Here is a 22,262-nt window from a genome sequence, read left to right on the forward strand (position 1 = left end):
CTCACACAAGCGTACACTGAAGCATGCACAGACACAAACACAAAGTTGAGAGTCCTGTGGAGCAGTTGATTAATGTCATGGGAATAGAGCAAAAATGCCCCCCAAAAACATAACATGGAAATGCGAGGTCAGCAAATAGTGCTTTGGTGGAAGATTGTCTGTGAAAGAATGTAAACAAAAGAATAACTGGATCATGTGCTTATATTCTGAAAGTAATTGTTTAATCTAATTTCTGATTAACTAAATATGATATATGACGCAATAGTGGAGTTTTGTATCAAAAACACAAATAAATGAGGGAACTAAATCAAAAATGATTTCACAATATATGTTATAAGATAAGAGATAAGATAGGACTTTATCTATCCCGAAGGAAATTGTTAAAACTGTACACTAACAGTGAAGTCAAAAGAGCGACTAAAAAACTTTAACCCATGTCATGCTTTTCCGGTTATTATTATTATTGATTATCGGATCGCGCTCATAGCACATGCCCAACTTTAACCAAAATGCTCGTTCACATCAAGCACGTCAATTTGCGTACACGTAACAGCACCGCGCGTTCATGACAGCATGGTAATGGTTTGTTATTATGATGAATTTGATATTATCGAGGCGGCAGTTACGCCAGTTAGCAGCTAGCTAGTAATTATGCTAATGTACACATCAATCGTTATTATGTACTTATATTACGCTGTAACAGGATCTAGTGATATCCAAGCAACAGAGCTTCATTTAGCATGAAAGAATTATTGCACTGTGTGTGTGTGTGTATATATATATATGGTAGGGGTTTCACAACTACCAATATTTACTAGTCGACTAGTTTTTCAAAATAGTAGTCGACTAGTCGACTAGTCGTTACGTCATAATAGAGACACACAAAGAGAGGTTTACAACTGTATTTTCTATTGGAACTCATACAGTAACATTAAACACTGCATTTTAATTTGTGTTACATGGCTGAGTAAATAACAAACACTGGACTCACCAAAATCGACAGCAAAAAACTCTTGTTTACATAAATGCCACGTAAATCCAGTGCGCAACAGCGCATTGTGCAACACTTTATTCGCTGTCCTCCACAATAACGTCCACCTTTCCATATTTTTGGTTTGAACACCAACGCATCGACATGTGAGGGAAGGAGGCTTGACCGCTTTCGGGTGACAGTGTTGCCTGCCAGGGAAAAAACCCTCTCACTCGGGGTGCTTGTGGCTGGAATAGCCAGGTAGCTCCTCGAAAGCGGGGGAAGCGGTACACGTTTTCTGCCCACCACTCCAGTGGATTATCCATTGTGGGGATATGCGGTGTCCACTGGCAGTAATCCCGTAGCTCATCATCCGCATCACTGTTGACCCGTGTTTTCTTGCTGTTTGTTCGCCTCTGTTCAGTGCTGACGCCGGTCCGTTGCTCACTGGTGCTAGCATTACTGCTAGTGCTAGCTGTCGGCAGCGGGTGTTTCATCTTCAGATGGTTGCGCATAGCAGATGCATTTGTATTGTACTTCAGTACAGCTGTACACAACTGACACTTCACTGTGGAGTTGGTTACATCTTCGTTGAAGTACTGCCATACATAAGAATGTCGGACGTGTTTTGTAGCATTTTGCAGCACCTCGTTTACCTCCATTTTTTTCCACGACTAGTCGACTAGGGCCTACAGCGCCGACTAGTGGTAAAGGTAGTCGACTAGTCGACTAGTCGATTAGTTGGTGAAACCCCTAATATATGGTAATATTAACTTTATTTAATACAACATTTACGGTACAAGATTTAATCATACAGCCCATGTAGTATAATATTTCACAAATGATGAATTACAGCTATGATAAACCCATGTAGTGCTGCTACATGCTGAACACGTAACATGAACGTGCCGGGCGGCGCGGTCCCGTGGGTTAGATGCGCGTTCATAATGCAGAGGGATATAACTCTCAGAATAACGTTATTAGCACATTTTTACAACTTGAAGAACGAATGTTTTTAATAAGGGCTATACAAGTGTTCATACTGGGTGGTTTATTTAGTTTTTAAAAAATTATCCTACGATTTACAGACCACTCTTTCCCCATGTAAGTCAATGGGAAAAAGTGTTTCCGGGCCTGGCAACCAAACGGAAGTGTAGTACCGCCGTTTGGCCACCACGAATATTTTCATCTGAGTCCGGCGCACTTCCTGGGGGCTTGGTCTTGACGTGAAGTAGTGATGATGATGTGACGTCATCAGCTCGTGCATCACAGAAGGTAAACAACACCGTAGTGAACGTGTGGAACTCACACGAGAGAGAAAACACCAAGATGAAAAAATCTAATCCACCTCATTTACCGACGAACATTTCTGCTAAAGACCGGGCAAAGCAGTACCCTGATGTCTTGCACGAAAGTGGGGGGAAACTATTCTGCACCCCGTGCAACTGTGTTGGAGCATAAGAGAAAATCCACGGTGACGACCCACTTTGATTCATTCAAACATTCGAAAATGCTTTCTGCTGCTGCGGACAAGACATCAACCTTGAGGGCTACAAGAAACGAGGTGAGAAGCCTACAAGATTGAAGCTGGTCAGATAACAGACAAGTAAATGAAAACAGAATGAGGCGGAGAAGTGTGTGTGTGTGTGTGTGTGTGTGTGTGTGTGTGTGTGTGTGTGTGTGTGTGTGTGTGTGTGTGTGTGTGTGTGTGTGTGTGTGTGTGTGTGTGTGTGTGTGTGTGTGTGTGTGTGTGTTCGCTGCTTGTTCACACACACACAATAAGAATCCTTACCGGAGCTTCTGCTGTTTATACCGCTGCGTCCGTGCGCTGCACTGTGACCTGCGCTCTCTACATTTAATTTATATTTCAAAGGTTCATTATTTTAGTTTTATTTTATATGAAGCAAAATGTACCATGCTGTTATAATAACGCTCTTTATAAGCCTTTGAAACTGAAACCATTTTGGGAGAAAATAAAAGAAATATATATTTATAAATCATAATATATCATAAACGCGCTCAACTAATCGACTATCGCCTTAATTGACGACTAGACACATCTTTAGTCGAGGGCAGCCCTAGTGTTATTCCAGTCCAGTTTATTGTCTATGTGGACACCCAGAAATGTGTAACTGTCCACAATGTGCACCTCCATCCCCACAATGGTAATTGGGCTTGGGGCGGTCCTCTGCGTCCTTAAGTCCACCACTAGCTCCTTTGTTTTAGTGAAGTTGAGCTGCAGGTGGTTCCGACTTCACCACTTCATAGAATTGTCCACCACAGTCCTGTACTCAGCTTCCTGATCTCTGCTGATACAGCCCACAATATCTTAGCTGCAACTAAAGTTAAACTTTGTAAAAAAAAGACATGTGCCCTCCATTGACCTTTAACTTTGATACTGTGAAATTCTCACATAATAGAGTAGTTTGTAATTTGGCATTCATGTCTTTATCTGCAAAACATGTTTGGTGCAGCTGTTCAATGGTATGCTTTAATTTTCAGGAAAGAATATATCAGTGCACCTTTACACCTGTTAAAAGCACAAGAGAATTGAAACTGAACATGCGAGGAAAACCCATCATGTGTCTTCTACAATAATGCTTAAGTAAGACAAATAAATATAACAAAAATGAAGAAAAAATAATGACATTTCCTTATTCATAATAATGAATTAGACAGAAGACCCAATCGACCGAGAGTTTTGGGAAAACTGTACAAATGAAAAGCTGGCCCATGGGAATCCTTTTTAATCATCTGAAAAATATGGCAAATATCTTCCCCCAGCTTCAAAATTGAATAAACCATTCTAATAGCAAGCCTGCTATCCGAAATCAAGCCTAACAATGTATCAGTGATATGCGTAAAGATCCCAACAACTGCACTCCAGCTCCAAAGTGGCCAGCAAAGTGTAGAAGGGGAGAGGTCTAGACGACTTTCGTACAAAAGAGAAACAGAAATAGAGTGAGAATAAAAGGCAACAAATTGATAAATAGAAAAAGAGTGGTGTAAGAAGGGGACAGTCAAATTGAAAATGCTAACAGCAAGTTAGAATGAGAAAAATTACAAAAACACCACTCGAGTGTTAATTTAGTAGAGGTATGAAGCCACTCATGCACTATTAAAAAGCAGACTCCTGCAGGGATATTGAAACAGATAAACACTCCACAAGCCTCTCCACATCACGCAGATGTGATGGTACTGCAGGCACTATAAAGTGAAGTGGCAAAAACAATGCACAAACAAAGCATCACAAAAGAGTAAGGACTAAGGTACACAAAGGCCACATTGTGGAAGTGAATTGACGTCAGAGAGTCCTTGACGCACAACAGATTTTGCTTCTCAAAAACACACCCTCAGCTCATGAGTACTGAGGGGTCTCCATACTCCTATGTTGCTGACTTTGAGAATAATGCTATGCTTATGTAACCAACTCCATGACAATTATGAATTCAGTTAGTGCAACAACAAAAAAAAGAGAGTCGTGATTTGACCAGGACTCCTTTCCACTGAAAGCGCTGGTGTAGTGGCAGGCTTTTTTATTACCCAGACACATGCATTAATCAACCACCCGAACCCACTTCACTTTATGACCTGCCCTTCTGAATCTGAGATTTATTCTTGTATTATCTTTTCACGCTAATTTAGGAGGTATATGAAGTGTGCAGCGGGCCTACTTCAGGAAGTCGTAACAAAACCAATATAGATATATTTTCTGGCGTTTGTAGGCAGTTTATTATAACTGCAATTTTTTCGAAAATATAATTGAATTTTTGGAGATTTTTTTTTTTGCTGATAGACGATAGGCGCTCTCACACCAAGTACTTTTCCCAGGAATAGTTCCCGGAACTTAGTTCCCCAGAACTTGTATTTCCTGGAACTATCTACTAAATCACATTCACACCGCTGGCGAGGGCGCCGCTGAAGTCACTTCTTCTTTTTCTTCTGCTTTGGGTTTACTGGCAGTCCGCAAACAACTTCACGGCGTATACTGCCACCGGAAGTCCCCGGAGTTGGGGACTGGCTTCAGTAGAAGCTGCTGGGAGTCTTCCCAGCAGCAGTACCAACACCTTCTCATCACTCCACCACTCCCATGTTTTCTTTTGTGTTGCCAAAAGTTAGTCTCTCTCCGTTGATGCGCTGGGCTAATGCTAATGATGCTAATGCGAGCAAATAAAATGGCGGCTTCACAAAAACTTTTCAGAGTTTTACGGGGAATGGTTTGCAATTCGCCCAGCCAATCAGAAATGGGAACTTTTTTCTCCTAAGGAAAAAAAAAGTTCTAGTTCCAGATATTTTCTGGTGTCAACGTAAAATCCCAGGAACTATCGGAACTGTTCCTGGGAAAAGTACTCCGGTGTGAAAGCGCCTAACGTAGGTAAGGGGTTTGTCTAAACCGGGTAACAGGGGCACTGCGCCTTCTTACATTCGGCATGTGCCCTCATACCAAAATGCGAATTTTCCCCATAGCATTTTAAAGTGATGCCAGATAACAACTAAAAATTACTCGAAACATATGAAAATCGTGTCGAATAGACCGTCAGACAGCTTTGTTTTTAGATCCGTCCATCTATGAATCCTAACGTTTCATTAGCAAAATAATGCAGCCTTCCACCTTTCCATCCACAATTGGGGATGATGGCCTTGCGTCACATACAGTACATCATCCGATTTACATGAATGTGTCGTCCACACTTGATTTAGAGCAAATGTTTGTTAGGGTGTGTTCTCTAGCACAACATAGTGGACAAAGTCCATTGTACATGATACCTAACATTTCCAGCTTATCACATGCAAGCAGGAATGTACAATACCAAGTTTCAGTCACTGTTGTCAAAAAAGCATTCCTTCTGTCCCCCTGACACGCGTGAAAGTACCAGAACCCGTTCATCACTGTTTGCAGCTTTAAGGTGAGTTTGTGTTATTGTTCCTCATACTAACCCTTACACATGACCCAATAAAATAAGGAACAATATTTTATGTCATTAAAATATGTTTTTGTACTTAATCTGTCAACGTTAATGGATTCACGCTCGCAATTAAATTAAAAATCTCACCCAAATGAATCACCTTACCAAGTTTGCCCAACTTTCACCCCTATTTCCAGAGAATCTTTATCCCATGATTCGCATGGCAGTGAAGCAACACAGGCTACGTGTGTTGCTATCACTGGTGAACAGTAGTTACATTGTAAAGTGTAAAGTGACTACATTTTCTGTTAATCGATTGAAAGCACACATGTTTACCAATAGCACAATTTAAAAGGTCCCCTATTATACTGTTTTTCATCAATATATTATAGTTCTCAGTTATATACAAAACATGTCTCTGAAGTGTTACAAATACCAAACAGATACCAAACAGATCGTGCATTATAGCATCCCATAAACCCCTCTGTTTCAGCCCTGCTTCAAAAGTGCTTATTCTCTGTCTGTTACCGAGATGAAAATAAGGAGCCACTCCCCACGCCCCTCAGAGATATTTTGTTAAAAAGAACACAATGGTGCTCTAGGAGGAGATTCAGGTGATAAGGGGGGGGGGGGGGGGTTACCTTGATTGGTTATTGGCTAATGTTTACACAAGCCACCAAATCGTTATGACATCATAAAGTGGCCAAAATCTGATCAGCTCATTTTCAGACAGGTTTTTATGTATCAGGACAAAAAGTGAGCAAATACTTTTTCCTGAAACTTTCAGAATCTCTTTACACAGACGGGACACATGTTTATGTATAAAATACATGATAAAGTGGATTTTGCATAATAGGTGACCTTTAAGATGAATAGATGTTTACAAGTTTTGCGAAATGGAGGGGTAGATCATGGCACGTGGTGGATGTGGTCAGTTGGTGGGGGTGAAGATAAAAAGATACATTTGCACACACAAGACCAAAGATGCCCCCCCTCTGTCTCCTGGTTATATGAGTGTGACACGATGAGCAGCTAAGAGAGATAATAGCATCTTTGTGAGAGCATATGCTTGAGGAGATAAACACAAATAAGAAATAGGGCAAATGTGAAAAGAGAAGAAAATAATTAAGAAAGTCTCCCTCGAGCCTGTTCCTGTGGTTCTGTAGTATCTGACACCTCAGGAAAAGGAGAGAGGGTGTGGGGGGGGGGGGCTGTGTCAGTTGACTGTGGTGCAAAACAATCAGCGCAGAGGTACAATCAGCTCTTTGACTCAGAGTTTACCAACACCTAGTCTAGACCAGAGCAGGGACTGAGATTTTTAGAGTGATCATTTAAACTGATGGCCCACATTCTTCGGTGTAGGCTATTGTTAGTAGATATATTTGTGCAATGGTCTGCAATGTTACTGAAGAAACTATTGGGAATAAAAAACAAGTTACTAATAACTACAGTTACTAACCGGAGCCAATACTTTTAGCTAAACACGGATATCAGAATTTGGGGGTGAATATGCATGGTGACACTGTATCTAAATCGAGTAAGAGTTTGCCATTTATCGGCCAGGCTGTAATCTCTAATCACAACACATCACTTTATGAGGTTCTGTAATTTTGACAATCATTTTCGTATTTGTATTTTCTTATGATGCTTTATTGACTAAATGATTAATCTATTAGTTATACATAGTCACACAAAAAAGTAGCTTAACCTTTGTTAAAACATGTAAGTGCTCCTGAAAGGTTAATATGTAATAAATAAGTTGTAATGGGGGCAGTGCCTGTACCCGATTCAGACAACTCTTTGTAAAGTATGACAGACTATATAAACATCTCAATAAAAGTACATTTATCAGGAATCATTTCCATTCATTAAAAGAAATGTAGAAATAAAATAGACACTTATTGCCAAGATGAATAATACTTTTGAAAACCCTTTCAGCTATAGCACTCACAAACAAACTCATCCACATGAACATGCATGAACCAATTAACACACTTCCCTCAAGAGCACTCGTGTAGAGGGAGACAGATGCAATCATTGCCCACCAGATACCATGAATTACTGCTCCAGTTCCCTTGACACAAGACACTCACAAGGCACAGCACTTCAAAGAACCAAATGAAAATCAAATAGGCTATATCCCAGTTGGCTTAAAAAAAAGAAAGAAGACTAGGGCTGTTTTTCTATACACTGTACACATGTGATGTGATATTTGAGTGCAGTTTTGTTTAGATAGGCGGTCGAAACAGAGAGAAAAGTACAAATTCCCTCTAAAGACATCATTAATTATAAATGCTAATAATATATTGTAACCAGGGGTTAAATTGGGATTTGATATGTGGGGGGGCTCTGTGTGGAAGGGTGGGGGGGGGGGGGGTGTCGAAGATCTCATGATTTTACCTTAAGGGCTATACTGTATATGAGGCCCTAAAGCAACTGCTCCATTATCTGTATCAAATGCAAACATTGATGCCACCAAATGACACAATACAAATTACTTAATTTGAATTCCTTTAGATCTTAAATTATTAATGTACACACAAAAATGTTTACAAATATCCAACCTTCAAATTGCTATTATAAATCATAATTGCTCAGCACATTTGCTAGAGAACATTTTTGATGAAATCTCAGTTATAGGGCTGCGAGATTATGGCCAAAAGTATGCTGTACATTTTACTGTAAACGATTTAATCATCACCAAAAGTCGATGTTATTACGACCGATCAGAACTCAATTTTATGCACTCGCATACATACATTTAGCTTGGCTTAGGAAACGGGCTCCGTTATGGAGTCAGATTTGGGTCAATATTCTAGCGCGCAAAACAAGCTGCTCACGAGCGGAAAATGTGCTTTTACACACGCATGAAATAACCCTCGCGCGCAGATTAAACCCCCGCGAGCGGCTATGCACTCGCGCGACAGAGAGACAGCCCTCTTGCTCGCTCGCGGGAGTGTCAGCCTCACTCGCTCGCGGAGTCTGTCTGCGCGCGCGAAAGGTTTCTGACACTTTGATGGACAGCTGCCTGGAAGCTCGGAGTTGCTAGGTTGGATAAATGCCTGAACTACCAAGAGCCGAGCAGCAACGTCAGTTGGAGGAGATTGAATGGTAAAGTTGTCCATAAAAAACTATTATATTCGTAAAGTGTACAGCTAATTAATATATATATATTAGGCTTGGGCGGTATGAGGGTATTACGGTATACCAGGGTATTTCGAAATCCCGTCGGTATGATTTTCAATACCGTGACGTCACAGACTGTGCGCCAAATCACAGATGCGTTTCATTCTATTACACTGACACGGAGTTTTGACAGGGACGACATTGGTTGTAATGCACAGCACGCGCCAGCAGAGGGCAGGGGAGGGCAGTCCGTCTTTCCCGCTCTCAGAGCTCAGCACATAGCTGAGCTGAGCAAGGTGGCGGCAGCATTTGCCGGCCAGGAACTCGGACAACTAGTAAAAAAGAAAAATGCCTCTGCGCCTGTTTGGGACTATTTTGGGTTTACTCGTCGCCAGTGACTTCATCCAGCACAACGAGAGACAGAGGCACTTCGTTGGGAATGTTTAAGACGGGGTGAGTGAGTGTTGACATTTTTTTAATCCTATGCAACTGGTTGATGGTTTTGTAGTCGAGGTCGGACGGTTTTAAAAACGAAAGCATTTACGTGCTAAAAATTCACGCGAGTAATCCAATTAATCAAATGGAAATAAGGTTTTTAACACATGCACGGAATAATATTGCCAAACTAGTTAGTGAATATAGCAAACTTTATTCAATAAGTCAAGTATTTACTCCCGGAAAATGTTTATGTATGATCATATATTGTAAACTTAGCTCACTATGGAAACAACGTCGGACATCTACAAACGCGTCCTGTATCCGATCTCAAAATGTGCCATTTGCACAATGTGTCATGTATGCAGCCATTGTTTTGCACTTGCGCGCACGTCGCGGCACTTTGCGAGCGTCTACCGGCTCGGGCTGCATTTTACACCGAACATATAATATAACGTTCGAAACATCTATTTGCCGCCGAACGCCACCTTACTCAAGTGGACCCAAGTCATACCGTCATATACCGTATACCACGGTATGATGTCAGCAAGGTATGACGGTATGAAAAAATTATACCGCCTAAGCCTTAGATATTAATTTGATGTAAAAAAAATGACAAATTAAATCTAGGAGTGTAATACTTTTACAAACACTATAGTAGTAATATGCATTCATTATGACAATATCATACTATTACTATAGGAGTGTTCTATAGTGTGTTCAAAAAACAACTACAGAAACACTATATATTATACTCTAGTACAGGGGTAGCCAACGCGGTGCCCGCGGGCACTAAGTCGCCCGCGGGGGGGAAATTGGTCGCCCGCGTGCATGTTCTAAAAATAGCACAAGTCACCATGGAGCTCCGTCTAAAAAAATTATTGAATACATTTTTATTTTTAAAATGACAATATTGAATATAACATTTTAAAAGCACACATTTTGTATGTACATATGTAAGTGAAATGGAGATTTGGTGCATGAAATTGAACTCTGACGGCAGATAGGTTCAGAGTTGAACTCCACGCACCAAATCTCCGTTCCACCTTTAGCTGAGACAAGCTAGCATGAGCAGCTACGATCATGGGCCTCAACACACACACACACACACACACACACACACACACACACACACACACACACACACACACACACACACACACACACACACACACACACACACACACACACACACACACACACACACACACACACACACACACACACACACACACACACACACACACACACACACACACACACACACACACACACACACACACACACACACACACACACACACACACACACACACACACACACACACACACACACACACACACACACACACACACACACACACACACACACACACACACACACAGCAGTGAGGATCTCAGCCTGCCACTGACGTTCAACCAGAAAACATCAGCTGTTAGCAGTTAGCAAACAGAGATCACAGCTCCTCATATCTTTTCAGAAACTGGACAAAAGTTAAACAAGTACAAACCACAGACGTTCTGTGTCATGGCGAATACAGTCGCTGGTTTATTTATGTCTGTAGGCCGTTGTTATGAGTGTGGAATGAGCATACTGTATACAACGTTAGCTTAGCCTGGTCGACCCAATCTTCATTCAGAAAACAAGCATTTTAAAAGTTTTTTCGCCTGCCGTCTTGTCTGCAGACTTGTCAAGCATTAATTCATGGTTTTTACTAACCGGTATCAGTATGTTGTTACTTCGGCATCATTTAGAAACGTGTATTACAATTTAATCATGGTAAAATATGTTCATTTTGTTGTAGTTGTAGCTCCCGAGCCAGCGCGTCTTGTTTGAATGATGCGAGTAAACACAGCTGGCAGCAGCGGTGAAACTCGAGCGAAGTCGCGTCCGGTGTGAACGCAGCATTACAACGACCCCCGATAGATTTCGCGAGAATGTGTATAAATATAGATACATTTTCATAACAAAACAATGGGGTTGCTATAGCAATGGTAAATCATTGTTAATAATTATTGTGAGGAATAATTAACATTAACATGTGATCAGACAGTCCTTCACATACAGTAAATTAATATGTATTCTGATTATTATTAATAATAATATTATCATTAAAGGTGAACCGTGGAGTTATGTTATTCAGGAAGTTTGAATCAAACAAGTAGCCCTTCGTATTACTCAGTACCCTTGAAGTAGCCCTCGGTGACAAAAAGGTTGGTGACCCCTGCTCTAGTAGTACTATTTAAAATAATATAGTCTTAATACGGAAACACCAAAAAAAACACTTTAGTAATACTTTTACAAACACTATAGTAATAATATGCATTCACTATTACATTACATGTCACTTGTTAGACGCTTTTATCCAAAGCGACTTACATTCTCAATACTGTGGGCAATCCCCACAGGAGCAATTTGGGGTGAAGTGTCTTGCCCAGGGACACAACGACATGCTGACTGCAGTGGGGTTTGAACCTGAACACCAACACACTACTCCACTGCGCCACACACCTCCCTATGACACTATGACAATATCATGCTATTAGGAGTTATATAGGTGTTCTATAGTACGTTCAAAAAACAACTACAGAAACCCTATATATTATACTATAGTTATACTATTTAAAATAATATAGGAATACTACAAAGATATAGATACATAGTATTACTATTGAAATATTATAGGGCTACTATAGCTAATAAAATGGCACTACAGAAAAAACTATAGTAATACGATAGCTGGTGAAATATACTACAGAACACTACAAACGTACTATAGGACACTATACAACTCTTATAGTATACTATAGTAATACTATACTTCATTTCCTAAGAGGTGCATACAGCAGACAGTAGCTAGCAGTTTTCGAAAGATACGGCCCACTCAAAAATATATTGTTTTATATTAAATTAATTTATATATATATATATATATATATATATATATATATATATATATATATTAGTTGTACACTTTATGAAAGTCAATCAAAGTTCAGTGGCTCCGCCCCAAAGTGTCAGACATTTTTCATGCGCGCGCAGACGGACTCCGCAAGCGAGTGAGGCTGACATGGCTGACACTCCCGCGAGCGAGCAAGAGGGCTGTCTCTGCTCGCGGGGGTTTAATCTGCGCGCGAGGGTCATTTCATGCGCGTGTAAAAGCACATTTTCCGCTCGTGAGTAGCTTGTTTTGCGCGCTAGAATTTTGACCCAAATCTGACTCCATACTCCGTGTTACAGGACGGGTCGCGTGGTTTCGCGGCTCCGCTGCAGACTCTCCTCAATGAGGAGCAGCGTCCGGGCGGGCGGGCTGCGGGCTGCAACTCCTGATCGGGGCAGAGACACACGTTCACTAAGCCAAAAAACTATATCCGGTCACAGAGATCTGCTATTTGAAAGTAAAGTCAACACATATTGACACTAAATATAGTCTATATTAAGAACGAAAAAAGTTTTAACATATTGTTTTTTGTATATGAGAAATTTGCGAGGTTGATGTCAGAGCATCATCCTATGTGCCGGGGCTTAGCCCCGGACAGCCCCGGCCCAATTTAACCCCTGATTGTAACACTGAAGAAGTGACACTGCAACCAACTTCATTAAGGCTCATAAATACAATCGGCCAATTACCCAATCCAGGCATTGCTTGCAAAAGTATGGAAAAAATACGTCATTTAAATATTCTTCCAGACATTGCTTTACGAGTTATGTCACTGACTTTTCTCTGTGCCGTGTTTGTCTCACTCACAGGAAGTGAGTAGCGTGAAGAGACAGGAGGTTTTGTTTACTTCGTAGATGAAATGTGGGTCAATATAAATATACAAGTCTCAACCCTAACCTCATCTCCTATTGCTCTATTTTCACATACAAAATCTCAGTAGACCTTACTCAAAATGCACAACAAAAAAAAGACTTGTCATGGTGATGAACTTTTATGATGACCTTATATTGTTGCCATGGTCCCTTTTAACACAGCAATAAAGTGACTTCAGTACATTTTCTATAGAACAGCTGTGGACCAGTGTTTCCGCCAGACCAGGGCTGAGAGGGCGTCCACCCTGAGAGCGGAAGGGGGGGATCATTTAGGGCTGAACGATTAATCGATTTTAAATCGAAATCGCGATTTTAAATGATGCGATTATGAAATCGCAAAGCCTGCGATTTTTTTTGTTCCATACTGTTTCAGAATTAATCTTTGATGTGGTTTAGAACAGGATTGCATTTTATCACAGCAGAATTTAACTTTATCTCCGGTAAAATTCTGATCAGGCATTAGCTCCGCCTCCTCCTCCTCTTTTTTTTTTTTTTAAAGCTAAGGACCCAAAATCCGCGTTTCTCTAACAGGGCTGCAAAAGAGGGGTATGAGCAGTATGAGGCATGGCTACAATGCGTGATCTGTTTGGTATTTTGAAAAAAAACTTCACAGACATGTTTTGTATAGGTATTTTTCCAATATAGCATAATAGGTCCACTTTAAACTGAAGCTTGACTTTAAAGCAACCCAACGGAAGTTTCATGTAAGTTTAGTTCTTTCACTCGTAGCTCGGGCTGCGGGGGTGCTAGAGACGGGAGCATGTTGGACCTTCCTAGCGGGAGATATGGCTGCATTTTACAATAAACTTCCGTTGGGTCGCTTAAAAACAAATATCGCGAATCGGAATCGCAATATTTGTCAGAAAAATCGCTATTAGATTTTTTTCCCAAAATCGTGCAGCCCTAGGATCATTTGGCTCGGCTCTCTTAAAGCGTCGGCTGTTTCAGCTCCCAAACGGCTCTTCATGTTACCACAGTTACCACGGAGCCTCAGTTTCGCCGCTGTGAGGCTCTGGTGCTCGCAGCTCACGTGCGTGCTCCACTGAAACCCCCCCACTCATCGCGTCCAAATCGCGCACGTTCTGTGTTGTCCTGTAGCAGGCACCTTCGATGTCGGGGAAACGATCTTCAAAATACTCCGAAAAGAATCCCACCAGACTCCTTTGCCCCTCCAACAGAGGGATGTCCTTGTCCTTTTTCCTTTTCGTCATTTCAAGCGATAAAAACTCTCGATCTTCTCTCGAATTATTAATATTTTTGGACGCCCTTGGCTCGCGTTCAGGGCGACCCGAACTGAATAAGGGCGTCAAATGACCGCAAGACGCCCCCCTGGCGGAAACGCTGCTGTGGACCCCGACCAAGGCTTTGAGAACAACCTCAGGGGCAGCAGAGCCCCAGTACATTTACTTGTGGGGGTTACAAAGAATGGGCTCACACACTTACACTCTCTCACACACAGGCAAAGACAAAGTGGACTGATTCTGCATTTAGTTGTGGAGAAACAGTTTCCAATTGAAATAGGGATGTTTGTCCTACCTTATTCTGAAGCAGCCACAGGTTTTGCAAGGTTTTTGTTGATTGCTGCGCTGTCTTAAAAGACAAAAAAATAGACATGTTAGCAGCATCTTAGTTAACACCATCAAAGCATTACCTCTGCTCTAAAATCTATGAATGAAGCAAATCGAAGTTAAAGCAGGGAATATCTCAAAATAATACATGAATAAGGTCATTTTGCTACTTATATGTCTGCACTTATGACGGTAAACAATTTCCTTAGCACACACAGACTTATTTATGGCTGTTTAAACTGTATTTGGCACATTGCCTCCCTCTCAGCTAGGAATAAGTGTCAGACCAACCAAGGAAGGAAGGAAAGTGCGGCATCTCAACATGATTAGGTATTCACAACCAGACAAGCCAAATCAGAGGTAATAGGGAAGACATCATTGCAGCGAGTGAAGGAAAATGGAGAGAGGAGAGGGATAAACTGTGATGGGAGGGAGACAAAACCTTTGACTCAGAGCTCATTTGATTGCAGTGAACAAGCTCTTTCTCTATCTACACGTACTTAAACGTACATTTTTTTACCACCAACTGTTGCTCTGACTCCTCCAAACATTAAATCACTTGTAATGTGAATTAGCTCATGCATGGACAGACCAGACACACACATACAGGTTCCCCCCCCCCCCCCCTCCTTATATGATATTTCTGATCCTGTCAGGAGCTTAAAAACATTTTATTTGGCTGGGCTTTTGATTTCTCTTGTTTTTGCCGTTTTGTCCTTTTTGCCAAACCTCAACCCACAAATCAGGTGGGTGTTTAAAAAATGTTCTTGTCAAAAGTGGAATATAATTCCAAGCGATGCAGTCTAGGTACATTTAAATTATTTGACATTTTGTTACCTCTGAATCATCTGAATTACCTCTGAACTAGGGCAACTATTGCCAACCTAGGAGATGAATGAAGAATGCCAATGGCCATGCCAAACTACTTATTTACTGAATGTAGAATGTTTTAGGAATTTTATAAATACTTTAATAATCAACCAAATTCTGCTTGGATTTGTTGCTCAATCATTCAAAGAGGACACATGTTTTGTTGTGAGGAAAGTGATGGAACTGCTGCAATTCAGACTATGAGATACAAATTCAGTTTATGAATTTAAGAAAATGTGTTGTTGTCACTAGTTACATGTCCGGTTTTCACTCAGGGAGAATTTGCGTTGCATTGTGTATTCAAATCAGACATTATCTGTACGACCATGAAACTATCAATTCTAAACTTCAAAAGTTTGCTAAAGGCATCTCTGTTGTCAATAACATGTTTGAGGTAGCAACACTATCTTGGGTCAGCTGGGAATTCCCATCAGCTTATTGCTATTGACAAGCTAATTAAATGGTCATAAGACCACAAACTCCAGCTTTATTGTCAACACAACACACAAGCCTATTAACAACTTTGTATATATAAATAGGAAATGCATGGTTGAGAAACCCTTCCTGTTATTGATTTCTTTTTGTTCGACAATACTCCCAATGTTTGTAGAGTATGTATTAAGGATGGGTACCGAGCCCCTGTATTAAACGGGCCCCGGGGCTGAATTATTAAAGACCGTGGTACCGTTAAGCTCCGACGTTATTGGTCTTGTTATCGGTACTGAAGACATGTAAAAAATATGTCACATATGTATTATTGCTACACGAACATTATATTGCAGTATTAGTGTCGCCAACTCCGTTTCTAATATGCAAAAAGACTGCAAAATGCGTCTGATTATTTTTAGTATTTTCGATCTTTCCAATCCAGACGAGAGATCTCTCTCCCCCGCCTGTGTGCGAGGGGGCAGGGCAGTTTACACACACGCAGCTGCTACATTTAGCAAAAGTTCACCACATTCAGACGGAGGAATGCACCGGGTTTGACTGTCTTTCTAGTAGCTCTGTAGCCCCATCCACGAGTAACTTTTCCACGTCGGGTGTTATGTATGCTAGCAGCAACACACAGAGTTAACTACATTATACAAACATGGGATTTAATTAAATTGCTTAATGGAAGAGGTGAAGATATATTTCACATGAGTTGCTTTCGGCTCTCTTTCTGTCATATGTATGGACTGCAATGCAATGATATTATCATTTTATTTCCGTCCTGGACCCATAAATCTTTAGATATACATTTACTTCCTGTGTCCAGAATTACTTCCAGTGTAAATCCTTGAGATAAGCTTTCTCTCTGATGGCTTGTGCTGCTGCTTCAAGGAGACAGTTTCTCACAAATTTGAGATCACAGCGTGTATAAATACTAGGGATGGGTATCGGTAAGGTTTTAAGGGTACTACTACTTTTATCAATACCGCTTATCGGTCCGGTCTTTTAACGGTACTCTAATCGGTTCTTTTGGGGGGAAAAAACAAGGTAAACTAACTAAAGAAATTGCTTTTTATTTAAAGTAAATTAATAATATTTCACATCAAAAGAAACAACAATGTTTTAAAAAATCGTATTAAATAATGTGATGACAGAGCTGCAAACAGAATAGCTGAAACTTTAACAAAATAAATAACTCAGTTACCTCTAATCATTAACCCATGTTTGTATAATTGAGTTAACTCTGTGTTGCTGCTAGCATACATAACACCTGACGTGGAAACGTTACTCTTGGATGGGGCTACAGAGCTACTAGAAAGACAGTCGAACCCGGTGCATTCCTCCGTCTGAATGTGGTGCACTTTTGCTAAATGTTTAGACAAATTGCTTGTGTTACCGCCCTTACATGCTAAACTCTTATTGCACTTTTGGTAACGAGGATTGTGCACATCGGGACGGGTAAAGTTTAACCACACCTCGGAGCGCGTTCTCTCCGCCATCTCCGCAGTGTGTTGCTGCATGTAGCAGCTGCGTGTGTGTAAACTGCCCCGCCCCCTCCCAAGCAGAAGGGGGAAAGAGAGAGAGATCTCTCGACTGGATTGGAAAGATCGAAAATACTAAAGATAATCATAGACGTATTATGCAGTCTTTTTGCGTATTAGAAACGGAGTTGGCAACACTAATACTGCAATATAATGTTTGTGTAGCAATAATACATACTGTGAAGACCACTGAGACAAATGTAACATTTGTGATATTGGGCTATATAAATAAAAATGTATTGATACATACGACATATTTTTTACATTTCTCCAGTACCGATAAAAAGACCAATAACGTCAGAGCTTAACGGTACCATGGTCTTTAATAATTCAGCCCCGTTTAATACCGGGGCTCGGTACCCATCCCTACTGACTCCTGGGGGGTATACAACGAAGCAGGATGTTCGCTTAGCCGGCTAACTTTAGGGAAAACTCTGGCTTTCCGGTCTTACGAAGCTGGTTCTCTTTTTAGCAGGCTAGATCTCCATGGTAACTTATGCTGAGCGGCTAACCTGCCCTGGAGCAGGTTAGGTTGCAGGCTAAGAGATCAACTCAGTGAAAGCACTGCCTGCTGACCAATCAGAGCTCCGTGTGCGGAGTTTAAAGCGATCAAGTCACATTACAGGAGAAAGGAAATACAGAAAAACTGCCGTTGCAGGAAAGACGGCCGGCAAAAATCAACTGACTGAACATTAATAGAATATCACCTCCCATCTTCAGAGCAATCTGACTATTATAACATTAGCGTTAAGAAAGCTTACTTAAATATCTGCCTCAACATAAGTAACCGGATCAAAGTAACAGTACAGTCCGCGGCATATCACATCATAATGTACCATTATTTCCTTATCTGAGTCAGCTGAGCCGTATCTGGCCGTGCAACACTCACAGTGTCACATACTGTATGCAGAAGTATTATTTTAAGCAACACATTAAGTTGACGAAACACTCGAGTCAAATGTAATTAAAGTCAGATTGTGTCTTAGACGGGGCAGTGATATCATAAACCTGTTAATGTACGCATTCAAACACTTTCTTTTACCAGCTGTATTCACCTTGCAGGTGCAGTTATGTGGCTTTTATCCTGGATAAAGTGTTTAAGTCACGGATGTTTAAAGTTTAACGTCTTCATATTTGTCTAATATTATAGTTTACTTTTCATTCAGGAAGTATGACGCGCTGCGCTGTCAGTACGCTTCTCCATGTTTGTGATTGGTCGAATGCTCCAAATACCACCCCTTTCATGTGATCGCGCACCTAACTAGATAGGGCACGGCTGGTTGGGGCGATCCACTTGATAACCTGTGTCGTAGAGCGCGTATGTTTTGGATTAGGCCAAACGGCTAACTCAAACATATCCAGGTTAGGTTGAACCAGCTTCGTAGTACAGGCCCCTGTATTCTCTAACCAGGTGCCACCCCTCACCTATATTAAATGAGTATTTCCAGAGAGGGAGAACGCTTCGGACTAGGGTTGCAAAATTCCGGGAATTTTCAAAGATGGAAACTTTCCATGGGAATAAACGGGAATGTATGTGAATAAACTGGGAAATTTTCAAAATTGAAGGTTGGCTCTTCATAGGGAACTTAAATATAGTTGGGGAAAGTATATTTTAGCATAATCTTGACTAAAACAAACAGATGCCATTCAAGTACACTTGAATCCCATGCCATTCCTCAATCACATGCACATAGCACACTGCTTATTGCATTGCTATTGAGACCACACCCCCTACAGGCACTGTGCATTCCTCCAACACATGCACAGATGATTTCTAGAAGTAATATTTAACTCAACATTCATGTTTTTGTTCTTCAATGAAACAAATGATTATTCAATAAAATAATTTAAACTTGTTCTGTTCTACTTACAAATAAATCGGTTGAAATGTGTTTTTGTTTTTTTATAAATTGTATCATTTTGCATAGATGTTTTCTTATGACAAAACAAAATGTTTATATTTAATAATAATAATAATAATAATAATACATTCAATTTATAAAGCACCTTTCATTGTTCACAGCAATCCCAAGGTGCCCAAGGTGGTATTTATGCCTGGTAGGGGTGTAACGGTATACGTATTTGTAGCGAAAATATTCGGTATGGGCCCTTCGGTTCGGTACACGTGTGTACCGAAGTGTACCGAACGAATATAACGTTAAATGTAAACAATTGAGAACGTGAACAACTTTTTGGAAGTAATCTCAGGTGCTGCGTCGCAGCATTCACAGTAATTTTCTCACATTGGGTTCAACACGTCATAGAGCGAGGAAGTCATTTAATTGGACGAGAGGCATACTATGGAGAGCTGGTCACAGGGATGCCTTGAAATGTAGTCAGTAATTTGAGGAACTGGCGAAATGGCAAACGCAGATAAAGTTGAGCTCGAAAATCCTCCAGCATCATTGAAGTCTCCGGTTTGGGAACATTTTGGTTTCGCAGTTACATACAAGGATGACGGACAAAGAGAGGTGGACCGAACCAAAGCTGTTTGTCGGCATTGTTCAACTAAAATTGGTTACGCGGCTGGCAATACATCTAACTTGCACAGTGCACACTCATTTGAAAAGGCATCACCCGAACGTGAATATCACCGGTACCAAAAGAAAAAAGACTGAAGTGCAAACCCAACTCCCACTAGCATTTAAGCCTCCACCACTCGCAAAAAGTTTAGACCGAGCTATTACAAACGCCAAATATCCTTATGTTGCCATGTTAGCAAAGCGCTACCTGGCTGTATCTGCTACCTCTGTCCCTAACGAGAGGGTGTTCTCCACAGCAGGAGACATTGTTAGTGCCAGCAGATCTGCCCTTTCGGCAAGCAAGTTCATTTTTCTTTAAAAAAAAACATGAAAATACAATGACAAGCAAGTCATAATTTCAAACTGGCTGCTTAGGTATAGTACAGTACTGTTCAAATACAGATTATTTCAGTTCATTGAAATACTACACCTTAATGTTTATTTTATTTTGTATTTATTTGAGTGAATACATTATTCACAGTTTAATAATAATTAAAAAATATATATATATATTTTATGTTTTGTTATAATTTTTTCTGCTGTACCGAAAACGTACCGAACCGAACCTTGACCTAAAAACCGAGGTACGTACCGAACCGAAATGTTTGTGAACCGTTACACCCCTAGTGTTCTGCTTTGTAAAGTCTCAATAAGACTACATCTTCTGTCACCAAGTATTTTGCCTGTACACAGTCCGTGAAAAGGGAACCTTACTCAGTTAAAAAGGAAGTATACATGCTTTTCCTTAGACCTGTAGTCTCCAGAGTTACTATTCATGAACATATCTTGCTTATGTCAAAAATTAGCACTACAGCAGAAAACAATTTTTTTTTACCATTGGAGCTACTCCAATGACAATATAATTGAGAACATCCATGATGGAAAATGAGTACCATCACCGTTTCAGAATTGTTACATTGACTATTGAAGTTTCCGTAATGGTGACATCCCTATCCAGTATAACACATTAGCTTTCAACCTATCATGTTAGAGGTTATGCAGCTTTCTTTCTTTTTAAAGCAAATAACGTCTTACGGGAATTTCCTAATTTTGATAAGATGACATCAAAAAGCAAGCAGATAACACAAACGTTATCAGTCACAGCTTTGCAACTGATCTGTCTAATCTCTTTGACTGTGGAGTAAAGATGAAAGTGAGTCTGAAGACATTGAACCGCAATCACTTCCATGTGCTAGCAGCCGCGACGGCATGTCTGGTAATGTTTTCACATTGTGTGTGTGTGTGTGTGTGTGTGTGTGTGTGTGTGTGTGTGTGTGTGTGTGTGTGTGTGTGTGTGTGTGTGTGTGTGTGTGTGTGTGTGTGTGTGTGTGTGTGTGTGTGTGTGTGTGTGTGTGTGTGTGTGTGTGTGTGTGTGTGTGTGTGTGTGTGTGTGTGTGTGTGTGTGTGTGTGTGTGTGTGTGTGTGTGTGTGTGTGTGTTATTATGGCAGAATGTGCTCCTGGAGAACGGCAACTACCACAGAGGCAGTTTTGAGCACTTTGCCAGGTGTTTATGTCCTTCTGTCTGTGGAGAAGTTTTGCCAAAGTGAAAGCTCACAACTGTGTGAATCGCAGTTACAAAACTGTACTGGTGTGTAGTCAATTCCTGCGTTTTGGCTGGTGTAATCTTATCGTAAAATGATCTCTTATTAATTTCAATGTATGAAAGCTAGTGCAGGCTGGCCGATTTGGGAAAATATCTAATGTATTTTTTTGAAGTATTGATCATTTTTATTTCGTTCACTTATTGATATTACATTCTTAAAGGATCATGATGTGGTTTGCTTTTTGTAACAAAAAGATTATTGCCTTTTAATAGTATTGCTCTTTCTGCAATTTGAATACCGCACTGGTCAATTTTGTGATTTCATGACATTTCGATTAATTGTTGGCCTTATTAATTTAGGGATGTGCATCTCCATCAGTGATGACGATGCGATGCGCATCTCGATACGTTGCCACGATAGACAGTTATTGTGCTTTTTGGTTCCTGAAATAGTGTTGTAACTAATGTATCTTGAGGCAACGTTAATGTTTTCATTTTGTTTTTTTGTATCAAATTAACAAAGAACTGTCTAAA

General features: G+C 40.6%; 1 protein-coding gene across 2 annotated transcripts in view; it reads right to left on the minus strand.

Annotated features, from left to right (window-relative positions):
- The window catches only part of gpat2 (glycerol-3-phosphate acyltransferase 2, mitochondrial), a 208,355-nt gene that overhangs the window by 185,340 nt on the left and 753 nt on the right, over positions 1-22,262 (minus strand). The window contains exon 2 of one of the 2 annotated variants that reach the window (XM_079689489.1): positions 14,788-14,841. The exons of the other annotated variant lie outside the window; for it this stretch is intronic. The gene's annotated coding sequence lies outside the window, so the exon portion shown is untranslated. The remainder of the gene's footprint in view (positions 1-14,787; positions 14,842-22,262) is intronic. 2 annotated transcript variants of the gene reach the window in all.

The sequence above is a fragment of the Notothenia rossii genome, assembly GCF_949606895.1.
Source record: "Notothenia rossii genome assembly, chromosome: 6".
Lineage (NCBI taxonomy): Eukaryota > Metazoa > Chordata > Actinopteri > Perciformes > Nototheniidae > Notothenia > Notothenia rossii.